At 16.1% G+C, this 12500-nt stretch overlaps 2 protein-coding genes across 4 annotated transcripts in view; one reads left to right on the plus strand and one right to left on the minus strand.

Moving 5' to 3' along the window:
* Positions 1-12500, plus strand: part of LOC143027776 (uncharacterized) — a 189668-nt gene that overhangs the window by 56370 nt on the left and 120798 nt on the right. The window lies entirely within an intron of this gene.
* The window catches only part of LOC143027487 (BTB/POZ domain-containing protein 6-A-like), a 36838-nt gene that overhangs the window by 21108 nt on the left and 3230 nt on the right, over positions 1-12500 (minus strand). The gene's annotated exons all lie outside the window — the stretch shown is intronic.

Here is a 12500-nt window from a genome sequence, read left to right on the forward strand (position 1 = left end):
CATAATATATAATATATGATATATAATATATAGTATATATTATATCATATATATTATATTATATATAATCTATAGTATATGATTTATAATATATGATACATAATATATAATATATAACATATAATATATGATATATAATATATAATATATAATATATAATATATAATATATGTTATATAATATATAATATATAATATATATCACATAATATATAATATAATATATAATATATAATAAATAAAATATATTATATAATATATAATATATAATATATAATATTTAATAAATAATATATGATATATAATATATAATATATAATACATAAAATATAACATATAATACATAATACACAATATATAATATATGATATATAATATATAATATAATATATAATAAATAACATATAATATTTATTATATTTAATATACAGATTGTAATATATAATATATAGCATAATATACAATATGTAATACATAATATATAATGTTTATATATAATATATAATATATAATATATAATAAATAACATACAATATATAATATATACTATATGATGTATGATATATAATATATAATATATGATATGTAATATAGAATATACAATTTATAATATATAATATATAATGCATAATATATAATTTATATGTAATATATGATATATAATGTGTGATATATAATATGTGATATATGATATATAACATATGATATATTAAATATAATATATAATATATAATATAAAATATGTAATATATAACATATAATATACAATATATAATATGTAATATATAATAAATGGTATATAATATATATTGTATAAAATATAATACATAGTATATATAACATATGATATATAATATATGATATATATCATATGATACATAATATATAATATATAATATATAATACATAATATATAATATATAATATATAATATATAATATACAACATATAATATATAATATAAAATATACATGATATAATATATGATATACAATATATAATATATAATATATAAGATAATAAGTAATATGTAATAAATAATATATAATATATAATATATGATATATATGATATATCTATAATATATAATATATAATATACAATATACAATACATAATATATAATATGTAGTATGTCATATATGATATATGATATATAATATATAGTATATAATATATAATAAATAATATATACTTTTTGATATATAACACTGGGAAACAATTTTTTTGTTTTTTTTTAAATCGTCCAGGGTTTTCTAGCGGAATTAGACTAATTGTGATGCTCTGAGTCCGAAAATGCCCTTGGTTTTTCTCAATCAGGTCAGGATTGTTCGCTACAGACATTTAAGAAAAAAACGATTTTTCGTCCAAAAACCCAATATCTGCGGATCATAAAAATTCGGTTTTTCCGTTTTCCTGGGGAAATAAAAGTCAACGTATCCAAATTCATTTATTTTTTATATACTCGATTACATTTGATAAGCTTAATACATGTACATGAGCGTTACGTGACACAAAAGTTCGGAGTTCACGGCGTAAATCGCCGTTTCCTCGAATTCCGTGTGTGAGCAGCTGCTGGGTTGTCTCTCTTCAGCGACCAGCAGTAGTCCGCGAGCATGACTACGTCCCACCTCCCCTGGTACCTCTCCTCCATTTGACGCATGTCCTGATGGAACCTTTCTCCCTGTTCGTCGCTGACCGCACCAAGGTTTTCAGGAAACTTCTCCATGTGTGAGAACAGGAAATGCATCTTTATACTCATCAAACACCCGAGGTTTTGGAAGTTCTTTATCATGCTGTTGATGAGTGTGGCGTGGTTTGCTGCCTTCTTGTTCCCCAGGAAGTTGTTCACCACCTGCACAAACGACCTCCAGGCGGCGCACTCTAGCGTGTTCATGGAGTTTTCGAACTCTGTGTCCTTGATGAGCTGCCGTATCTGTGGGCCATCGAAAATGCCGGCCTTCAGCTTCTCAATGGTCACTCCAGGGAAGGCTCGCCACAGGTAGTTGAAGCACCTCCCATCCTTGTCCAGAGCGCGCGTGAACTGTTTCATTAACCCAAGCTTGATGTGAAGCGGTGGGAACAAAATCTTTTCTCGGTCAACAAGAGGTTCGTTTATGATGTTGCTCGCCCCAGGTACTAACTGCTCTCGCGCCGGCCACTCTTTCTTCACATAGTGCTGGGCTCTGTCTCGACTGTCCCACTTACATATAAAGCATGGGTACTTTGTGTACCCGGACTGCTGACCAAGTAGAAAGTTCACCATCTTAAGGTCGACGCAGATGAGCCATTGGTGCTGCTCATATTGGATTTTGTCGAGCACGTACTTGACTGCTTCATATTTCTCTTTGAGAGTTGTGGAGTGCGCAAGAGGAATTGAGGCAAACTCGTTCCCATTGTGGATGAGCACACTCTTCAAAGAGCGCTTGCTACTGTCTATGAAGAGTCGCCAATCTCTCGGATCATATTGAGGAGCGCCGAGTTTAACAAGAAGACCGGCGACATCTCGGCAGTACACGAGGTCTTCCTCCTGGCAGAAGTAGCCCATGTAGTCCTGATGCCTTCTACGAAAGAACGTGATACGCGCGTCCTCGCCGAGTAGATTTTTCTCTTTGAGTCTGGAGGCCAACAGCTCGGCGGAAGTCTTCGACAAGCTGAGATCCCGAACCAGATCATTAAGCTCACATTGTGAAAAGGGCTGCGGACCATCTTGTGTTTCATACTCTTCTTCTGTATCTCCTCCCTCATATGCAGTGGTGGCCTCGTCGTCGCTGTCAGGAAGCTCTCTGCACGCTGGTACAGGAAGTTCTTCGCAGTGAGCAACTGGACGGCGGGCAGATGGAAGGTCGGGGTACTGGAGGCTGCTCCGATTCTTCCGGTTGATGCCAGTAGTATTGATGGCGCAGAAGTAACAATCCGATTCATGGTCAGACGGCTCCCTCCAAACCATCGGAATCCCAAACTTCAGTGAAGTTTTCGTGCCTTTCGTCCACCGCCGGAGGTATTCCACGCACGTCATGCACACCGTATGCGGTGCCCAGGACTTATCTTGGTCACCCAGCTTGACTTGAAAGTAAGCCTGGTATGCGCGCTTCACAAAGCTTGTGATGCTCTTCCTGTGCATTGACAGCGTGTATTCTCCGCGATTTTTTGGCTGTTACCCAGTGTTATATATCATATATTATATATCATATATTGTATATTATATATTATATATTATGTATTATATATTATGCATTATATATTATATAATATGAATTATATATTATATGTTATATATTGTGTATTATATATTATATATTATATATTGTATATCATATACTATATATTATATGCTATATATCATATATTACATATTATATATCATATATTATATATCATATATTATAAATTATATATTATATATTATACATTTTATACTATATATTATATATTATATATTATATATTATATGTCACATATTATATATTTCATATTATATATTATATATTATATATTACATATTGTATAATATATACTGAATATTATGTATTATATATTATATTGTATACACTATATATATTCTATATACTATATATTATATATTATATAGTGTATATTATATATGTTATATATTATATTTTATATAGTACATATTATATATCATATATTCTATATTCTATATTATATATCATATATTATATATCTTATATTATATATCATATATTATATTATATATTATATATTATATATCATATATTATATCTTATATAATATATCTTATATATTATATATATATTATTATATATTATATACTGTATATCATAAATCATATATTATATATTATATATTATATATTATATATTATATATTATATATTATATATTGCATATCATATAGTATATATTATATAGTACATATTATATTATATATTATATATTCCATATTATACTTTATTCTCTATTTACTATATATTATATATTGAATATTATATAATATATATTATATGTAAATTTTATAAATAATGAATTATATATTATATATCATATAATATATATTGTATGTAGTATATTATATGTTATATATTATATATATATATATTATATGATATATATTATATATAATATATCATATATTATGTATCATATATCACATATCATATATGATACAATATATATTATATGATATATATTATTTACTATGTATTATGTATTATGTATTATATGCTATATATTATGTATTACATATTATATATTATATGTTATACATTATATATTATTTATTATATATTATATATTACATATGATGTAATATATGTTTTATATTGTTTATTATATATTATATTATATATTATATATTATATATCAAATTTTATATACTATATATTATATACTATGTATTATATATTATATATTATATCTTATATATTATATATTATATAAATATATTATATATTATATATTATACATTATATGATATATATTATATATTATATATTATATATTATATATTATATATTTTATATTATATATTATATATTATATATTATATATTATATATTATAAATTATATATTATTTGTTATATACTATATGTTATAAATCATATATTATATGTTATATGATATATATTATGTATTATATTTTAAATATTATATATTGTATATTATATATTATATATTGTATATCATTTATTAGATATTATATATCATACATTACATATCATTTATTACATATTATATTATGTACTATATAGTATATATTATATTTTATATATTATATATTATATATTATATAAACATTATAGAGTATATATTATGAATTGTTTATTACATATCATATATTATATATTGTATATTGTATATTATATATTATATATTATATATTAATGATATATTTCATATATTATATATTATATATTATGTATTACATTTTATATATTATATATTACATATTATATATTATATATTATATTATTTATATCATATATTGTACATCATATATCATATACTGTATATCATATGTTATACATTATGTACAATATATTATATATTACATATTACATATTAAATATTACATATCATATATCTTATACATATATCATATATATATATTATATATCATATATCATATATCATATATTATATATATTTCTATTACATATTATATATTATAATATATATTATATAATATATCATATATTATATATTTTATATCATATATTATATATTACATATTATATAATATATATTATATATTATGTATTTTATATTATATATTATATAATGTATATTATATATTATATATTATATATTATATATTTATATTATATATTATATATTATATATTATATATTATATATTATATATTATATATTATTAATTATAAATTATATATTATATATCTTATATTATATATTATATATTATATAATATATTATATATTATATATCATTTATTATCTATTATATAATATATATTGTACATTGTATATTATATATCATATATTATATATTATCTATTATATACTATATATGATGAATCATATATTATATATTATATATTTTTATATTATATATTATATGTCATATATTATATATTACATATTATATATTATATTATATATTATTTATTATATACTATACATTTTAAAATATAAATTATATAGTATATATCACATAATATATTTTAGATATTATATATTGTATATTGTATATTATATATTATTTATTATATACTATATATTATATATTACATATTATATTTCATATATTATATATTATGTATTACATATTGTATATTATATATTATATATTATATATCATATATTATATATTATATATTATATATTATATATCATATATTATATAATATATATCATATATTATATATTATATATTATATATTACATATTATATATTATATATTGTGTATTATATATTATATACTGTGTATGATCTATTATATATTATAGATTATATCTTATATAATATGTATTATACATTATATATTATATATTAGATACTATGTAATATATATCATATATTATATATGACATGCGTCAAATGGAGGAGAAGTACCAGGGGAGGTGGGACGTAGTCATGCTCGCGGACTACTGCTGGTCGCTGAAGAGAGACAACCCAGCAGCTGCTCACACACGGAATTCGAGGAAACGGCGATTTACGCCGTGAACTCCGAACTTTTGTGTCACGTAACGCTCATGTACATGTATTAAGCTTATCAAATGTAATCGAGTATATAAAAAATAAATGAATTTGGATACGTTGACTTTTATTTCCCCAGGAAAACGGAAAAACCGAATTTTTATGATCCGCAAATATTGGGTTTTTGGACGAAAAATCGTTTTTTTCTTAAATGTCTGTAGCGAACAATCCTGACCTGATTGAAAAAAACTAAGGGCATTTTCGGACTCAGAGCATCACAATTAGTCTAATTCCGCTAAAAAAAACCCTGGACGATTTAAAAAAAAAAAAAAAATTGTTACCCAGTGTAATATATAATATACTATAAACAATATGAAATATATAATATATATTATATAATATATGATATATAAGTTATAATATATAATATGTATTTTATAATAAATAAAGTAAAGTATATAATATATAATATATAATATAATATATATACTATATGATATATAATGTATAATATATAATATATGATATATAATATATAATATATAATATATATAATGTTTAATATATAATATATAATATATATTATGTAATATATATTGAATGATATCTTATATAATATATAACAAATGATAAATAGTAAATGATATATAATATATAATATGTAATATACAAAATATAATATATATAATATATAATATACGATATATAGTATATAGTATATAATATATAATATTTAATATATAATATATAATATATAATAAATAATATAAAATATATAATATATAATATAAAAAATATTGAATATAATATATGATATATAATATGTATATATAACATATAATATATACAATATATAATATATATAATATACAATACATGATATATAATATATAATATATAATACACAAAATATGATATATAATATGTAACATACAATATATAATATATAATATATAATGTATAATATATGATATATGAAATATAATATAAAATATATAATATATATTATATAGCATATATTAAATAATATATAAAATATATTATATCATATATAATATATGATATATAATATATAATATATAATATATAATATATAATATATAATAAATAGTATATAATATTTAATATATAATATATGATATATAATATATAATATATAATACATAACATATGATATATAATATAGAAAATATAATTTATAATATATAATATGAAATACATGATTATATAGAAATAATATATATTATAAAATATATTACATGTGATACATAATATATAATTTATAATATATAATAGACGGTACATAATATATATTATATTATATATAATATATAATATACAATATATAAAATATAGTATAAAATATATAATATATGATATATAATATATAATATATTTTATGTAATATATAATATATATTATATAATATATAATGTATAATATACAATATGTATTATATAATATATAATATAGAATAGATAATATATATCATATCATAATGATATATAATAATTGATAATTGATATGTAATATTAAATATATAATATATAATATATGATATATAATATATGATATATAATGTATAATTTATAATATATAATATATGATATATATTATTTAATAGATAATGTTTGATATATAATATATAATGTATAATAGATAATATATACGGTAATATACAATATATAATATATGATATATAATATATGATATATAATACATAATATGTAATATATAATATTAATATAAAGTATATATTGAATAATATATAATATATAATGTAGAATATATAATATATAATATAGAATATATAACATATAATATATAATATATAATATATAATATATAATATCTAATATATAATATATAATATATAATATATAATATATAATATATAATATATAATATATATAATATATATATATTATAATATATAATATATAATATATAATACATAATATATAATACTTAATATATAATATATGATATATAATATACAATATACAATATGTAATATCTAGTATATGATATGTGACATATGATATATAATATATAATATATAACCTGTAATACATAATATATAATGTATAATATATACTTTATAATATATGATATATAACATATAGTATATGATATATAATATATAACATATAATATATAATATAGAATATATAATATATAATATGTAATATATAATATGTAATATATATTGCATAATATATAATATATAAAATATTATATATAATATATGATATATGATATATAATATATAATATGTAATATATAATATATAATATATATCATATAATATATAATATATAATATATAGTATATAATATATAATATATAGTATATAATATGTAATATATGATATATAATATAATATATAATATATAATATATAATGTATAATAAATAATATATGATATATAATATGTAATATATAATATATAATACATAATTGATAATACATAATATATATTACATAATATATGATATATAATATATAATATATAAATTACAATATATAATACATAATATATAATGTATAATATATAATACATAATATATAATATGTAATATATAATATACGATAAATGATATTTAATGTATAATATATAATGTATGATATGTAATATATATATAATATATGATATAATATGTATAATATATAATATATGGTATATAATATATAATGTATAATATATAATATCTAATATATAATATGTGATATATGATATATAACAAATAATATTCAATATATAATACATGATATATGATATGTGATATACGATATATATAGATATATGATATATAATATATAGTATATAAGATATATAATACATAATATACCATATATAATCTATAATATATAATATATACTTTATAATCTATAATATATATTATATAATATATAATATATGATTTATAATATATAATATATATTATATAGTATATGATTAATAATGTATAATATATAATATATGATATATACTATATGATATATTGTTTATAATATATAATATATGATATATGATACACAATATGTAATATATGTTATATAATATATGATATATAATATATAACATATAATACATAATATATAATATATGATGTATAACAGATAATGTATTATATACATATATAAAATATGATATATAATATATAATAAGTAGCATATAATATATAGAATATATGTAATATATAATAGTATATAGTATATAATGTATAATCTATAATCTATAATATATAATATATAATACAAAATATGTATTATACAATATATGATATATAACATATAATATATAAATATATAATATATAATATATAATATATAATATATAATATATGATATATAATATACAATATATAATATATGATATATAATATATAATGTATAATACATAATATATAATATGTATTATATAATATATGATATATAATACATAATATATAACATACAATATATGATATATAATAAATAACATATAATCTATAATCTATAGTATATAATATATACTATATAGTATATAATATATATTATATAATATATATAATGTAGAATATATAATATATAACATAAGATATATAATATATAATATATAATATATAATATATAATATATAGTATGTAATATATAATATATAATATATAATATATAATATATGATATATGATATATATTATATAATATATGATATACAATATATAATATATAATACATAATATATAATATATAATATATGATATATAATATATAATATATATAATATATAATAAATAATATATAAATATAATATTTAGTATATGAGATATAATATATAATATATAATATTTGATATATAATATATGAAATATAATACATAATATTTGATATATAATTTGTAATATATAATATGTAATATATAATAAGTAAATATAATATATAATACATAATGTATGATATATAATATATAATATGTAATATATAAAATATAATTTATAATATATATTATATAATATATAATATATAATATATAATATATAATATATAATGTATAATATATAATATATGATATATAATATATAATATATAGTATATAATATATAATATGTAATATATAATATATAATATACAATATATAATATATAATATATGATATATAATATATAATATATAATATATGATATACAATATATAATATGTCATATATAGTATACAATATACAATATGTTATATATAATACATCATTTAGAATACATAATATATCATGCATAATATACAATATATAATATATAACATATAATATATAATATATTATATATATCATATAATATATAATATACAATATATAATATATAATATATAATATGTATTATTTAATACATAATATGTAATGTATAATATATAATATATAACATTTAATATTTGATATATAATATACAATATATAATACATAATACATGATATATAATATATAATATATAATATATGATATGTAATATAAGATATATGATATATAGTAAATAATATATAACACATGATATCTAATATATAATACATAATATATGATATATATATGATATATAATATATGTTTATAATATATAATACATAATGTATATGTAATATATAATATGTAATATATGATATATAATATGTGATATATAATATATGATACTTTAACATATAGTATATAATACATAATATATAATAAATATATATATAATTTTTAATATACAATATATAATATATTATATATAACATGTAATATGTAATATTTACTATATAATATGCAAAACATAATGTATGATATATAATATATAACATGTAATATGTAATATATGATATATAATATACAATACATAATATATTATATATAATATATATAGTATATAATATATATGATATATAATATATAATATGTAATATAAAAATATAATATATAACATATGATATATAATTTGTATTATATAATATGTAATATATAATATATAGTATATAGTATATGATATATAACATATAATATAGAATATACAATATGTAATATATAATATATAATATATGATATATAGTATATAATATATAATATATAATAGATAATATATAATTTGTAATATATAATATATAATATATAGTGTATAATGTATAATATATAATATATAATATCTGATATATAATATATGATATATAATATATAATATATATTGTATAATGTATAATATATAATATATAATATATAGTGTATGATATATAATGTATATATGTCATATAATATATAAATATGATATTCAATATTGCGTATGTCGTATATAATATTTTCTATACAATATATATTACATAATTTGTGATATATAACATAGAATATGGGGTACAATATATATAATAGACATAAATATATATTATATGGTAAGGAACACAGAGTGTGTAATTGGGAAGGCTGGGTTTTCTTTAGAAATCTATCAATAATGTTCCTGATGACTCCGTCAGAAATTGAGTAGAATAGAATATGTAAACATAATAGTATTTGGAATGTGGTTCATGCTGGTTAAAAGTAGCATTTGTTATATAGTATATGGTGAATAATTTTAATTGAAATAAGATCATCTAAATTCAAGTTGACAAATATCTTTTTCATGTATACTTTAGAGGCAGAGGCATTCGATTATTTTATTATATTTATATACTGAAATATATTGCTGCAAATGTATTCACAGACCAAAATATGTAATATATACTATATAATATACAATACATAATATATGATAAATAATATATAACATATAATATGTAGTATATGATATATAATATACAATACATAATATATTATATATAATATATATAGTATATAATATATATGATATATAATATATAATATGTAATATAAAAATATAATATATAACATATGATATATAATTTGTATTATATAATATGTAATATATAATATATAGTATATAATATATGATATATAACATATAATATATAATATATAATATGTAATATATAATATATAATATATGATATATAATATATAATATATAATATATAATATATAATATATATCATGTAATATATAATATATAATATATAGTGTATAATGTATAATATATAATATGTGATATATAATATATGATATATAATATAGAATATATATTGTATAATGTATAATATATGATATATAATATATAATACATAGTGTATGATATATAATGTAGTTATGTCATATAATATATAAATATGATATTCAATATTGAGTATGTCGTATATATTATTTTTTATACAATATATATTATATAATTTGTGATATATAACATAGAATATGGGGTACAATATATATGATAGACATAAATATATATTATATGATAAGGAACACAGAGTGTGTAAT

This window comes from Oratosquilla oratoria, chromosome 8 (assembly GCF_046742065.1).
Source record: "Oratosquilla oratoria isolate Oo_2021 chromosome 8, ASM4674206v1, whole genome shotgun sequence".
In the NCBI taxonomy this organism is placed as follows: domain Eukaryota; kingdom Metazoa; phylum Arthropoda; class Malacostraca; order Stomatopoda; family Squillidae; genus Oratosquilla; species Oratosquilla oratoria.